A 16,978-nucleotide genomic window follows, 5' to 3' on the forward strand; every position below is an offset into this window, starting at 1 on the left:
GGGACATGTTAGGTTGGTTTGCAAGAGCAAACACACATAAGCATCAAGCATACTAGCAAGTAAGATGAAAACTTCTTCCTCTTCATCAATGGTGACCCCAACTCCACTGAGCTGATCTATTAGACTCTTGACATTGTTAACATGGTTAGCTACTGTCTCTTTTTCATCCATTTCAAGCCTATATAGCTTCATCCGAAGAAACATCCTATAGTTGCTGCATTGACTTGGCCAAATATGGATCTAAGACAAGTTCAAGCTTCATGAGAACTCTTAGAAGAGCTCACTTGATGTATTTGGTTATTTGCTAACCCACAAATGATAAATGATAATGCCTTTGAGTCATTTCTTGTCGTTATCAAGGTTCTTGGAAGGCTTTCTCTCTGTGCCATTAACTATGGCCCAAAGTTCTTGATCTACTAATCCCATCTGCATCTTGGTGCTCCATGTGTGATATTTGGAGCCATCAAACTTCTCATATTTCTCCAAGAAATGACCATAATGATGACTCGATGAGTTAGACATGATGTAACACTATATCAACTCACACACAATGATAGGCGAGATCTTTTATCAATAATAGGATCTTGAACAACTGGTAAAATGGTGTGATAACCACACTAAATGATCCCTCACATAGAGAGGTGCCCTTTATAACTTTTGAGGGCTACAATGAAAGTACCTATCCTAAATCCCACAAAGTGATGGACACACACGACAAAGTCAAAATTTGCCTTCACCAAATAAATTCATGTGAGTGCATATAAGCTCTGAGAAATTAAGTGATTGTGCTAGATGATGGTAGTAGTGGGACAGTGTCTTTTCCTTTTTAATTTTATGAGATTCCTAAGATATCTTGAGTTGTGCCTTGGTTTTAGTGTGAATTAACCGAGGCATGACTTTCACTAAAGTGATCCAACTCCTCACTTAGAATGAGATGGTGTGATTGCTCTTTATAGCAATCACACCATCTCACTTAGAATGAGATGGTGTGATTGCTCTTTATAGCATGAGAGCATGATACATAATGCTTTTGCACCAAGACATACACACACTCTCCACTCAATGTGATTAATGGAAATGTGTCAAGAATGTGATACTCACACAAGGATGTGTTAAGTGCCTTGAAACCTTAGACCTTAGAAAAAAAATCACCAAGATAACTTTTGAATGGACTTTCCCTCCTAAAATGGAGGAGGAAAGTAGGCAGTCGATGGAGCTTCAATCTCTCCTACAATCATGCACCAAATCGAGCTGTATTTTGTTGTGCTACTGCGCCCAGATCTGTGCCAGAGGATAGTGCTTTCAATTTTTGCAATTAGCTACACATTAGAGGCTAATTAGGGCTCTAATTAGCACAGGTTCTCTCAATGAACACTTTCACAACCAGTTGTTGAAGAACTGGATGTGTGCGCTAAGGATGCGTAGATTCGGACTGGTTTTTATGCTGAGCCAACTCGCCATGAATAGGAATTCAAAAGCCCTCACAAAACACGTTAGGTTTGCTGCAGGCTGAGACTAATGAAATCCTCCAAATTCGCCTTTCTTCTCTGCTCAACAGAGTAGGAAACTCAGCACCAATGTCAGATGAATGATTGTAGTTATGAGTGCTATCTCTACAGATTTTTTGCGCTGATCTTTAACCCTCTGAGGTGAGCTTCACAAGACTTCAACAACTTGTCAAGGATGAGGCGAATAATGCTTCAATTTGAGCCTCCAATCAAGACCTGTTTCCCACTGTTCTGACACAGAAAAACAGTAAAGAATACCTTCCTTATGTTGTAGCTCTAGAAACAATGTTGCACTCCAATTGATGTTGTTCAAGAGCTTCTTCTTGTTGATGATGGCCTTGAAAGAAATCTCCAACCTTAGCTTTAAGCTTGTTTGTTGCTCCTTCTCTCTCAATACTTCAAAGTTTAGCCTTCTCTCACATAGAGATTGTCACATAGAACTCTTCTCTCCTCTCACTCTTTTGTACCCAAAATTGAAAAAGAAGCAATGCTCTTCCCTCACCAAACTCACCATAAAGTGACTCCACAATTAAGGGTAGTACCTACCATTCCTACTTTGGTTAACCATGGTAATTGGAGACCTTATGACCATATAACTTTATCCCTAAGGTGCACTTAGCATTATCCACTAAGGACTAATAGACATGGATGCTAGATCACTAAAATCTCAACATGGTATGCTGCACACTACTTTTGAACCAACTTTTTTAGACATGAAAAACTTCAGATACTCACGACCAGTGAACTTCCAACACTGGTTTTTCATGTTGACTGAACTTTTAATTTTTATGATTTTGAGATGAGGTTTTGGTTCATGTGATCCCTTGGATAGGCTGCATATGATTTTCATGCCTATTGAAACAACTTTTTTTGACGTGAAAAACTTGAGATAATCATGGCCCCATGAGTATCCACTTGTTTTTCATTCTAAACTAAACTTTAGAGTTGATATTACATGATTGTTTTAACCATTGTGGAGAGTCTAGAATGATTTTTGATCCCCTCAAAGTAAGATTCTTAGGCGTGAAAAAACCTGAGTTTTTCATGGCATGACTATCTAAGGAAAGTCACATGTGCACATTCTCACGTGTTTGCTCATGATTTGTTACATGGGTATAGGTAAGTTCTTTTCCTTTCTTTACTTGAATCTTTACTCCCATCTAACTTATGTCCCCTAGTGCCCACTTTCTTCCTTTGCCATCAAGAGATATTGCTGACAAAGGTGCTCTAGCTTGTGTTTCTTTAGTGTTACAGGTTCGTATGATTGTCGCTAAACTTTGAGGATCTCCTTCGGCACTAACTCCCAAAGTGAGTTGATAAACAATTTGATTCGTGCCATTAAGTAGTTAGAGGAATTTGTTGGTAGTAATAAATGTTGATGTTAAAGCTCTAAACTTATAGCTCTTGAGTTTTTGATGCATATGTTGGGGAGTTACTAGTAACCGAGCAGAAACCTTCGAGAGGCCGAGCGACAAAAAAGAAAGAGGTCATTTCATCCCATCCACTCAGTTTCAAGGAGTTAAGAACTTTCATATTATTCCAAAAAATACAATTTTGCGCTATTAAATTTATAAGGCATTACTTGTGGAATCAGCCCCAACAGGAAACATTACAATACAAAACTCCACAAGTGATCCATTTACCCTTAAGATAGGACAACAAAATGCATGTGGTAGTAGGCTATAGAGTAATCTAACAAAATGATCATGGCAATAGGCTATAAAGAAAATCAACAAAATGCATGCGAGAATAGGTAAGAGGCTATTAAGGTCAAGAGTTTCAATCCATAGTCTAGTAGGTGAGTTGCTGAGTTTAAGGCATTGCTGCCCAAAATGTGCACGGCCCCTTGAATATCAAGGAAGACGTAAGAGTGCCTCATACAACCCTTGTTTTGTCAATGCAACTTGATGAACAAATTTATGCCTCTTCACATCTAGCCCCAACAATTGCAGTACACATAATAGATATGCTTGCAAGGCATGTAACAATCGAAGTGACCATCTCTTCTCAATAAATCATCACATGTGCAGGCTAGAAACAATGAGATCATGATCATGTAATGCATCCCCATTCTTTGTGACCCACTAGTGTTCATAGAGAACTCGACATGCCTGTTGGCCACCACTATGTTCACATTCACAATGTCACAAGCCATCATGGCAGTTGAATATATCCTATCTTGCATTTCCTTGGTTACTTTTTTTTTCTATAAAGGATTTTTTCCACATCCCTAATAGCGGGCCTCCCATGTGTAGCTACCAAGTTACCAAGGACACTTCTTCTACGTACCTTAGGCTCACCCATTCCAGCCACGTCTTCAAAGACAAACCCCCCATCTGTAAGGAGTTGTATCTCAAAAGCCTCTAAGTTAGTGCCTCTCTCCACCACCCACCTCATAGGAGCCTTGTTGAATTGAAGATCCTTGGTTGCTTTAGTAGGATTCCAGCAATGGTCCACAAAACCACAACATCTGAGGATGTTCAAGGTCACCTAATTTTATTCTTCCAAAAATAGAGAGTGCAGGCACCCATTTCGTCCCAGTTCTTCCCTTGTCATCAATCAACCTATTGTACTTGGACCCTAACTCCCTAATGTAACCCTAGCATCGCACTTAGCTCTCAAGGTTGGTGTGTCTAATGGTCCACTTGGTCCTATGAATATCTACCTCTGGCTGCAACATTAGATCTGCATTGTAGCCCACATCCCCCATACCACCGTGCAAACATGAGCTTGATTTCTTTTTCTTGATCAACATGGTCACATGTTGAAATTATGGCCTATGACAATCATCATTGTGGACTAGAGGAGTAGACAAAGACTTTAGCCTCTTCCTCCTAATTGTTTTGGTATTCCCATGGTCTTTCACCCTAGATCCTACAACTCCAATCTCCCCCACAGCTTCATTGGTAAGGTCAATAAAAGTCCCTTGATTGATCTTTTTTTTTTGTAAAAATTGTGTTCCTTCGCATGAGCTTTGGCACATCAAGCCCATTGCCAATGTGCTTATTACCCTTTAGGAAGGAGGAATGTCTAGCACTTTACAAGATAGCCGCCATCATGTCTCCTGAATAAGCATCATAGAAGGACATGTACTTGACACCATTGTTTGTGCAACTAGCTCCCATGGACAAACTCAACAAGGTTGGTCCTAGGAAAACAAGATATCAATTATCATTTTCCATGGCTTGGAATAACATGGGAGCCATGGAATACCACGAGTAAATTTCAACAGCAACTATTAAAAGCAAAAATGGATAAAGGTTTTACATGTACTCACCTTAAGGATATGCTCTCCCCAATGGTACACCCTAGCATGCTACCACACAATCCAACTTTGCAGTATGTGGACTTTGTCCTCAATTTCATGACCATGATTGAGCCATTCAATTAGTGACCCTAGCTCCTTCTATGTAGACTCCCTTGTGGGAGAATTCTTCCATTGTCTAGCCCTCATCTTGAACTCTTCCTGATCCTGAGGGGATATGAATTCTCTTGCATGTTTATGGAGGTTATCCTTCCAATGCCACAAGCAAGTGTGCTCTTTTCCATGCATAACATTATGGGGTCCTCCATTGAAAACTATGTAAACAGCATTCTAGTTTGGCACTACTTCATCTCCCATGTAGCCATGAAACTCCATCACTCTATTGAGAAGAGTCCAAAACAATACATGTGCCTCTGTGTCTTCTATCTTAAACTCACCAATGGCTATTTTTTGCAGCTACACATGGCAGGCTATTTTTTTCCATTCATGTATTCTCTTAACATGATCAAAGAACACCCAACATTTTCCCAACTCTCCACCATGACGTATTTTGTTCACTAGGTAAACTCTATAACTTGGCCCCTTGTAGACATCTTGAACACATGGCATCTTTCAAATCCTGACATTGTAAGTTTCCTTGGGAATATTATACTCTGAAAGAAGTCATACTTACTGGAGAGTTTCAATTGTAAAATAGTTTCCAATCCTTTACTTGCAAGAGATTCACCTTTGGTTTCTTTTTTCCACTGAGATGCCCTATCACACACAATAAGGATAGAAAATAAATCACTAGTTTATTCAAAGCACCCTCTCATGTTAGCTTACCTTTTTGTGTTTAGCAGTGGTTCCAAAGACCCTAGCAGTTTGTCCAGTTCAATTTCATCCATCATGAAGCTCTCGGAGCCTTTGGTCAAAATAGCATCCAATATCACTTCCTCTACAATCTTTTGTTGTTGAGACTTTGGTCCACTTAAGGGGGATGCTTGAACAATTTTTGCCACTTTTTCCTTGAAGCACTCAATGTCTACCCGTGAAGTACCCTCAGCAACCTTGTGGGTGTGGTATCCAAGGTGTATTACACACCTTGTCACTGCTGGGAGAGGCCACCAATATCATATGGAAGACAAACGTACAATTTTCAAGGACATGTAGCCATGCAAGTAGGGGCCATCTTATAATAAAAACATTGTAATGTCCCTGTTGAAACATTGCCTACCTCAAGTGCCTTTAGTACCCTACCTTTCCAATGATTTTTGTTTTTTAGTCCAATCCTGACATAACATTGGCATAACCCATTTTGGCAAATGAAATCCTATCCACACTTCCTTATTCTTATCACCCCATTAAAGTTTTTAATATTGCTTGTTACATCCTCGCTCTCCAAAAATGACCATCATACTTCATTTCCAAGCCCTTTGTTCTCTAACCATCCTTAGTGGGGGGAAATTCAAAAATAACATTGCCATCATACCTACTTGGAAGTTCAATAGCATGTTCTATTGCGGAGACCTTCAGGTATGCAATGCACAGAGTGTTGCCCTCAAGAAACCTCTTGATAATGTCCAACACACTATAACAACCAGATGAATTTTCTTTATTCGTTATCATTGTTGTGGGAGCCATCATCAATGCTTATTTGAGGTGTGGATCTTTGAAGTCTGTCACCAGATATAACGAACCTATTACCAAACTATGTATTCCTTCTCACCTCCGAGTCACACACTGAAAAGGGCAACTCGAACATAACATCTTCTCGTCCTCCACTCATGCGTTGGTGAATCTTCATGTTAGACTCTTTGACCATAAAATAAGAAATTTTCTCACGACCGACAGCCAACAATACACACACCACTCTAAGTTATTTTTCTCAAAATGTGTAGCCCATTGTCGTCTTGCATAGTTGCTACTGTGGAATCCACCATTTTAATGGATTTTGTGTGTACAAGGAGACTCAAAAAAACTCTATCTAAGAACCTACTGACAATCAAAGGAAGGCCAATGTCTTGTGTGCATACCAGTATAGACCACCCAATAAAGTCCTCCCTTATACAAATGCACAGCTCCAGAGTAATTAGTCATAAATAAGACACACACACTATTAAACTCCATCCTCCTCAATAATATCAATTCATTACTCAAATGAGATTTAATATAGTTTAATATGTAAAATTTCATGAGATTTGGCACATTCTTGTGAAAAGGAGGCACTAGGAGATCTCCCTTAGAGAAGGGTGAAGGAGGTGGATACTTTTATGAATTTCACCCCTCTGGGCACTCCTTGCATAAAGTTCAAGGCATGTAATTCTAGGTATGAAAAATTCGTCGGCAAGGCTAGTGCATAGCTAGCCTTAGTCTTTTCATATCCCAATCCCTGCACTCTTCTCCATTTCTCCTACGCTCTTGGTGGACTTCAACTCATCTCCAAGTATGTGCTCTCTCTCCCCCTCTCTATCAGTCTATCTCTCTCTCCTCCCTCTATCTCTCCACCCATCTCTCTCTCTTGGGGGTATTTTAGTGAACTTTAGAGAATTCTTTGAGTGAGCATCAGTTTACTCTTGGTCAATAGGAGGTGGCTGGCCTACAAAAAAGACTTGATGTCTAATGCATCAGAGTGCAATGAAGACCATGACCGAATCCAAGTCATACTGGACATCTCCTATTGGGTTCATCCGAAACCCAAAAGGAGAGGATTAGCGATATCAATAGAAGTGGAATAGTTGCCATGAGCGAACGCAATGTCAGTCCCCTCAGGGGGTATTCCACCAGTGGAATACCCCCAAAGCTTATTCCCAACAAAAGGATCTTCACAAAGGCACCAGATTGCATGCTAATATCCAACAAAAGGATCAGCCAAGCTGGAGAATGGAAAGGTTTTTGGCATGTGTAGAGGACCTAGCAAGCAGTACATGAAATAGAAGATGATGAGCAACAAACATATTGGGCTATCGATGTTCTTGACGTTTAACGCACGAGAGTGTAATGAAGACCATGACCGATTCCAAGTCATTCACCAAAGTAAATCCAAAACTCAGAAGAAGAGGACTGGCGAGATCAATAGAAGTGGAATACTTGCCATGAGCAAACACAATGTCAACCCCCTTAGGGGGTATTCTGCCAGCGGATTACCCTAGGATTTTGTGCCCAACAAAAGGATCTTTACAAAGGCACCAAAACGCATGTCAATATCTAGAAAAAGGATCTTCACAAAGGCACCAGAGTGCATGCTAATATCATGGCTCTATTTAAGGATCTTGCTTAGCAAAATGATGTACACAAAGGCACCAGAGTGCATGCTGATATCATGGGGGATTGAACAGATACAATCTGAACCCCCTCAGAGGGTATTTCGCGCGCAGCAGAATACCCTAAAAGATCTTCACAAAGTGCATGTGGATATCATGGCCTCATAGAAGGCTTGTGCCTAGCAAAAGGATGTGCACAAGGGCACCATAGTGCTGCTGATATCATGGCCTTGCAAAGCTCACATCCAACAAAATGATCTAGTAAAATATGATGAAATCATAGCCTTATTGAAGGCTTATGCCTAGTAATCTCATATACATAAAGGCACCATAGTGCATGCTGATATCATATGGCCAGTAATCTCATATACATAAAGGCACCATAGTGCATGCTGATATCATATGGCCTTACAAAAGACTTATGTGTTTGAATGTGTGTTTTTTATTATGTTGTTCAATGCTTTCTATGTTTGAATGTGTGTTTTTTTTCTGTTTACATCGTGGCCTTACAAAAGACGTGTGTTTGAATGTGTGTTTTTTGTTATGTTGTTTAATGCTTTCTATGTTTGAATGTGTATTTTTTTGCTGTAAAAGTTATGGCACCGAAGAAAAGGCAAGCAATCAAAGATCCAAGAATGAGTGGGAGAAAGAAAAAACAACCTCAAGATAAACAACAAGCCACACCAATTATAATGGAGGGCGGACAAGATAAAGACATGTTAGGAGATGATGGCTTGGAAGATGAAGACAATCCCCACTCAGATGCTAAAAACCCATCTTCAACAAGCAAGAAAGGCAAGGAGAAGCAAGAAATGGATTTTGATGACATTATACCCGAGTGCATTGGTGGACAGGCTAATGGGGTCATCCATTATACCCAAGTGCATTGGTGGACAGGCTAATGGGGTCATCCATTATACAGAGCTTGATGGTAAATTTTGGTGTTCCTTGTCCTAGAATTCCACTTTGTAGATGCACAATTAACCCTATTGTTAGACAACTTCATAATGATCTTACTATCTTGAAGAGAGCTTTTGAGATTGAGGGCTACGTCACTACAAAGGGGAATTTTATCTTGTTGGTTGTTTTGCTTGATGGAACCTCAAAAGAGGTTAATGAAGAAATAAAAGCTAAGTGGGACATAAATTGGCACATGGTCAATATTGAGTTTGAAGATGAGATAAAAGATGATCCACAATGGGGGTTCTTGAGCACTAAGATGTTTTGGGTGTGGGAGGGAAACCATAGGACGGCCTCATGGTGGCTTGAGAGCATTGATGAGTTGTTTCTCAAAAATAATTCAAGACACATTAGAGTAACGAGAGAGATCATAAAACCTGAGCCAAAAGATGACTTGCAAGGTTGATCGCTGCTCTACAAAGATTTAACCTATAAGTATATTCTTGCCTTTTTTCCCTCGTGTTTGGTGGTTGTGATGTTGATTTAAAATAACTTTTCCACCCATTTGTTTTCCACGATATGAATGAGAATGCAATCATTGTTACCAATCTCAAGGACTACCTCTCCCATATACAAGTACCATTAGGAGAAATGTGGACTCAACTTTGGGCCATGTAAGAACTGCCAACTCAGCTTAGAGAGAGAAAATAAAAAAGGTTTAAAACAAATCCAAATTTACAATTCAGCTCATTTTTTACTATTATAATAGTAGGTTTAAATATACATATTCTTTCAATGAGGTTTCATCATGAGGCGGCATTCTTTGTTGGCTGCACGTAAAACTTGTCAGAACTAAGATTTCACAGATTTGAGGTAGTTATGCATTTAATAGATTCGAGAAAAGCTTTAATCATCATCTCGATCGTGGGGGTTTTCCTACTAAAACTTAAAAAAAAAACGTCCTTACTAATCGAGTTAGTTCTTGTTTCAATTATTTAATATGTTTTATGATGACAGAAAATACTAGCTTTTGCAAATGAGAATATTAATCCAAATTTGGGGATTCCAATTAATCCACCTTCAACAACACATGAAGACACTCAAATTCTTAGTACAGTAGTAGAAATGGTGCATGTAAAAGAACATATAATACTTACCATCTTCATGTGGACATACAATCTGAGTACCAGCCTTTGAAGAAACAAAATAAGAGTTTTTTTTAATGTTATGAGCAAAAAGAGCAAAGGAGGAATAATGGAGAGCATCATTTGGACTTGTGGACCGATGGGTCAATGCATCCCAAGGATCCATTTACAAATGCACCACCTCCATTTTACAACATTACAAACCTACTACATTTCACAAGTGATGGTAGACAAGGTTTGCTGGGTTATGCCCAACACTTGGAAACAAAAGCAATGGTTGCAGAATAGCAGAGGGATTTTCTACAGATAGAGAACACTGAAATAAAAAAACTAAATGGGTTGTATACAGAGAAGCTTATGGCAATAAATAAAGAAACAATTCAAGACTTGGAGAAAAAGATTGATGCTTTAAGGAGGAAGGACACAACACTAGGGCCACGTAAAAGAAGAAGGCAACTTTGCAACATAAAGAAAATAAAAGTTGGAAGTGGAGGGATGAAGAAGCGAGTACATGCTGTAAGGTAATGTTAACTCTTGTTTCATATATATTTCTCTTTTTAGATTAGGTTCTTTGTTTGAAACTAGACATAAGTAATCAGATTTGATGCTATTCTATTTTTAGATCTTTACTTCATCTAGAGTCCAAGGTACATTCCGAAGTTGGAGTGCATTACAGTCATTTGGTACCAAAAGGAATAGTGGAAGAGATACTATATCAAAAGAAGTTTCAAAAATCAATGAGAAGCATGTGTCTTCTTTCATGAACAAGAACCAACTCGATGCAACTCAAGCAATGTTGGATGAGACTGGCATCTCTCAGAAAGCTTATAGTATACTATTTAAGGCACTAGCACAAAAATGTCAAAGTAAGAAGCATAAAGGTTTGTTACTTCCAAAACCAATGCAAGTAAAGTCTGCACGCCAACATGTGAACTCAGAGGTGTTTGAGAAGCTTGGTTCACTAGTACATATTGAAGCAACATTCGTTGCTAAAGATAGAGAGGTACTCTTTAACCAACACAACAATATTTTCTTTGATCTTGAAGCTTTGCTTAGGTACGGAGTTCAGTTCTTTAAGATTAGTCAAGATTAGTCAAGAAGAATGTGAAGGAGTTCTAAAATTTATTTTGAAACTAGATGAGTGTGAGATTTTAAAGAACAGAAAAATGGAGAGGGTTACTATCACTCTTAGACACATCTATTACAAAAGATGATGCAAGATATTTCAGTGTTAAATCGAAGAATAACATATTGCCGCTTGGATCTTTTGAGGTATCTTCTTTATCATTGAATATGACTGTTAATTACGTTGAAATAATTTAAACACAAAACTTATATTAAACACAAGCTTCTTCCTAATGACATAGATGGATAAAGAAGACTTTAAAATTTTGCATTGGGTGTTTCATCAAACTACAATTTCATCACTGATTAGTGAGCAAAAAAATGAAAGGGCCCTTCATGTGCCTGGGATTGGTGACTATAAAGTGGAATGGCACATTTTGAAGACTCTAAAATGCATGTATAACATAAGCAAAGGTGCAAATGCAAAGAGTCCATGTCTATATTGCATGTCAAGTGCCAAGACTTTAAATCATATACTATGGAACAAAGCTCCTAATAGGCATTTAAAAGATAAAGATTTCAAAGCAGTGCTTGATATTCCTCTATCCAGAGTGCACATATGCACATTGCATGCACTATGTAGAATTGTAGAGAAACTGGTGTATTTGTACATATGCTTTGCATGGACGTTAAAGCCTAAAAAAGAATCTCTAAAAGCAATAGAAAAAGTTCTATCAGACATTGGCTTGCATGGGGGGCATGTTAAAATTGAGGAGGACGACAAGCGGTCACAAGGGGATAGCAAAGTACCAAGAAAACCATCAATAGGTGGTGTGAAAGCTAAAAGATTTTTGTCATACTGCCTTAAAGACTGTCGAGATAAAAACAAGCAAAAGATGTTTAATCGATGGGAAGATCTACATAATGCAGTCAAGGACATTGGAAATGAAGGTTCAATCCAAAATTGGAAGGCAGATGTGTGGATTTCACTTGACAAGATCTTTGCATTCATGGAGAAAAAGAGCTAAAGTAATAGTGAGATAAAATTATTTGAAAACATATTAGAGACTTGGAGGAAGGCATTCATTGCAGGATGGAGTGATCAACATGTAACTCATTACATGGTAAGAACTTTAAAAACTACTGCAATCTCAATACTGTGAGACCAACTAATACATACATCTAATTTTTTTCTATTGTCATTGATTGTAGCATAACTATATAATCATACACCATATTTCGCAAAAACATACGGTTCATTGTCAATATGGTCAACTCAAGGCATGGAGAAGTCACATTACATGGCGATAATAGGTTACTTTAAGGACACTAGACATGGTGGAGGCAAGAATCGAGCCAATAGTCTTTTAGAGTTACATCAATGGACTTACAGAAAATTGATTCACAAAGCAAAACAAAAAGACACATTCAAGTCCTCATCATTGACACGTGCAATACAATTGATTAATAAAGAAAAGCGACAATGCACTTGGAATCAGTCAACTACGAGAGAGCGCCATCAGTTGTGGCATCTCTCAAGAGTCAGGGTTGGGAGAAGGTGGGATTGATCTTCTTCAGTGGTCTTCCTTCTTCATCTTCCTTTTCCTCTTCTTCCTCTTCATCTACCGGGAGATCTATTTTTGGCATCTGCACCGTTAGAGGCAACAGTTCCAACCGGCTTTTTCTTGTCCTATATTAGATATCTTTTTCCATATGGATGCAATGTGTCTGGGTCTGTAATTCTCGCTACAATAACATGAGCTATATATGACAGGTAGTAGGGGCATCTTAGTGCTTGGCAACCATACCCCTGACCAAACACCCGTAGTACAAACTGTTTCTTGACAAGCACCACCTTCTCAGCATTTAAAGGCACTTCGTGTCCACCACAAGACCTGGATAGTACTTTGAATGCGAGTAAAGGGAATTTTGCATTGTCTTTTGAGAACTCCTTGTGAAATATAATGATCTGCGTATTAAAATTGTAATCATCATGACTCATGCCACTTCTTGCTATTAAGCAAGTGTCGTAAATTGCACGTACCTTTTTTTCAAATGTCTTATATATTGAGCGAGAGCAACATCCTTTTGATGACCTGTTGACTTTGAAGTGGAAGCTCCGGATAATCTTGAGCCTCCTGCTCTTCAGGAAATCATCATCATATACAAAAACCTGGTACCAATGTTATATGTTTAATTGACACAATCAACAAAGTCCATGTAAATCAAATTCTTATAGTTTGAAAAATCTTCGGCTCTATTACCTATTGATTTTCATCACCCTCAAGCATGGATCTTGTCCACAAAGGGATCGCGGACTTATTGTCTTCATGCACAATAGGTGCCAAAAATTTACCCATATCTGCCAAACCAAGACGGTCAGCAATTATTGCAGCCTCCTCCTTGGAAGGCAATTGGGTTTCATATGTCCTAGCTTCATCGAACATCTTCTTTAGTATCTCCTTGGAGGCAGGTACTCGGAGTCCTGGACTACAGAATCAGCTAGTAGATAATTTTCAACTCCTTACTCTATCCAACCCATGTCTACTTTACTAAAATTTGCTAAGGCAGCCAAGCAATAGTATCTCCTTGGAGGCAGGTACTCGGAGTCCTGGACTACAGAATCAGCTAGTAGATAATTTTCAACTCCTTACTCTATCCAGCCCATGTCTACTTTACTAAAATTTGCTAAGGCAGCCAAGCAATAGTCTTCACAAATATGGAAATGTTGCATAATGTCTGTTAATAATACATAATCAGCTTGGGCTGCCTTAGTAACATTGGGCAAGGAAGGTAGTGACAACTCCCCCTGTTCATTCTCATTAGAAGGTGCTACATCGAAGGGGATAAGGGATGCATTAGCCTCCTTTTCGGCCTCTGCCCTCTCCTCTACTGGGTCTATAGCCACCTCTTCCTCAACCCCATCATCCTCGATTGGCACTTGAGTGCTTGCCAAAGTCATTGTCTCGGGCTCTGAGTCCTCAGTAAGAAGATGTAGAAAACAAAGAAAACCATAACTAAATTGGAGCAGGCAACACTTCTTTGAGTGTATTGGGCATTTCTCCTCTACTCTATTTGCTGTCTGCAGCTGGAATCAAGACAATGGCTAAGCCTCCTCTTCATGACTGTCTATTGCAAAATCACATGGATGAACATATCATTCACCATCGGACATAACGATATTGGCAGAAACAGTGTCTTCATACTCCTGCTCATCACGGTCAAGAACAATCCTACAAGAATTAATGACGTTCTCAAGAGAAAGTTCCTTGTTGAACATTGAAGACGACTCATGCAAATGCTCGTGGGCTTCTGCATTGTACAAGAACATAAACAGCTTTTCTGCACAAGACTCTTCTGCCTCGTCATCCAATTCGTAGATAATGTCCAACTCTTTTGAAGACATGCCTAAAAAAACATTTCAGTCAATTAGAACATGCATGCTTATTATACATGGGGTCAGTACCTAGCGATAAGGAGATTTGGATATACACATGCAAGCCCCCTATCGCTTGGTACTCGCACCAAAAAAAGAGGGGTCAGTACGAAGCGGTAGAGGGCTCACGCGGAATTCACGAGCCCATCACCGCTTGGCACTGACCCCTAAATTTAAAGAGACTTAAAGGGGTGGTCAATAAGTTTTACTATTTTTTTTAAAAGATAAAGCCTTTATATATATTAAATAAAAAACATACAAGCGGCATATTTTGCATTTTAGTTGTATTTTGTAAGCCAAAATAGTCTGTCTTCCAGGCCTGAAAATTTAAGGCCTGTCCTAAGCTTCGACTTGAAGGCCTATAAACTTACTTGGCCTTCATGTTTACACATTTGCAACCCACTACTACTCTAGAAAATTTGATTTCAATTGAAACCTTAGTTTCCATGGTGGCGGAGGGAGGGAGAGATAGGCATACCTGTAGAAAATATCAAAAGCTTTGGCGATAGCGTTGGCGATGCAGAGGGATGGCATTGGCGATGCAGAGGGACGGCAATGTAGGTAACTCAACGCAAATGGGTATCTTAGCTTATCACAGAGGCGGTTAGCTTTGAGGATTTCCTATTAGACTTAAACCTTGAAGGATTTTAGCATGCAAATAAAATTTATGAAATAGTGTAAATTTCTAAAAATGTATGTCCCAAATTGCTTGATTTGCTGGTTTGAGAGGAGTCCAATGGGAATTTGGGTATGTTTCTCAAAAATATCCTCCTCGAACACTGCTCTCCCAAGGGAGATTTGGGACTTAAAAAACTAGTACCACACAAGGAGTTTTGGGACGTTATCAATTCATACCACTCGTGTGGACATTTGAAAAGTCGGATGCATTAACGATGCATGAATATGGTATGTACTCTGTGCTCACTCATCGACTTTCTTGCATGTGTTCATTTTTTCACCTCTGAGTCTCTGACAAAATAGCAAGAGCCAAACGCCATCACATCCATCGTCCTTTGATTCTCCAACTGCATCAGCCTCCTCAAACGCTCCCCAAACTGAGCCAAACGCCATCAGCCTCTACATCCATTACAGGTATTTCAGAGTTCTTTCAGACCCTCTATTAACGTTTTGCTGTCTGTTTTGTGAATGTTGATAATAGTGTCTGTACAAAGAGCTTAGGGTTTCATCGGTGGTCCCATATCGCTTAATACTGACCCCCTTGGCTCACATTGCCCACGGGTCTAGTACCAAGCGATATTGGTATCTCTAGACTCCTGGACTCCTATTTGTTTCATATCGCTTGGTATTGACCCCACTGTGACAACGTTGGTCATGGGGTCAGTACCAAGCGATACAAAGGCTTCCGAAATCCTATCTGCTGTATATCGCTTGGTACCAATCCCACTGTGAGTCATGGGGTTAGTACCAAGCAAAACAAAGGCCTCTGGGATCCTGGCTGCTTTATATCGCTTGGTACTGACCCCACTATGAGTCATGGGGTCAGTACCAAGCGAAACAAAGGCCTCCGGGACCCTGTCTGCTTTATATCGCTTGGTCCTGACCCCATTGTGAGTCATGGGTTTAGTACCAAGCGAAACAATGGCCTCCGAGATCCTATCTACTTTATATCGCTTGGTGTCGACCCCACTGTGAGTCATGGGGTCAGTACCAAGAGAAACAAAGGCCTCCGGAATCCTGTCTGCTTTATATTGCTTGATACCGACCCCACTGTGAGTCATGGGGTCAGTACCGACCCCACTGTGATCATGGGGTCAGTACCGAGCAAAACAAAGGCCTCCGGGATCGTGTCTGTCGCCTTATATTGCTTGGTATGGGGTCAGTACCAAGAGAAACAAAGGCCTCCGAGATTGTGTCTACTTTATATCACTTGGTACTGATCCCACTATGAGTCATAGGGTTAGTACCAAAAGCGAAACAAAGGCCTCTGGGATCCTATCTTCTTTATATCGCTTGGTGCCGACCACCCCACTGTGAGTCATGGGGTCAGTACCAAGCAAAACAAAGGCCTCTGGGATCCTGTCTGCTTTATATCGCTTGGTGCCGACCCCACTATGAGTCATGGGATTAGTACCAAGCAAAATAAAGGCCTTTGAGATTCTATCTGCTTTATATCGCTTGTTACCGACCCCATTGTGAGTCATGGGGTCAATACCAAGCGAAACAAAGGCCTCCAGGATCTTGTCTGCTTTATATCGCTTGGTGCTGACCCCACTATGAGTCATGGGGTCAATACAAGCAAAACAAAGGCCTTCGAGATCCTGTCTGCTTTATATTGCTTGGTACCGACCCCACTATGAGTCATGTGGTCAATACCAAGCGAAACAAAGGCCTCCGGGATCCTGTCTACTTTTTATATCGCTTGGTATACCGACCCCACTATGAGTCATGAGTCAGTA

Source organism: Cibotium barometz, chromosome 48, assembly GCF_041138505.1.
Source record: "Cibotium barometz isolate CiBa-2024 chromosome 48, ASM4113850v1, whole genome shotgun sequence".
NCBI classification, from domain to species: domain Eukaryota; kingdom Viridiplantae; phylum Streptophyta; class Polypodiopsida; order Cyatheales; family Cibotiaceae; genus Cibotium; species Cibotium barometz.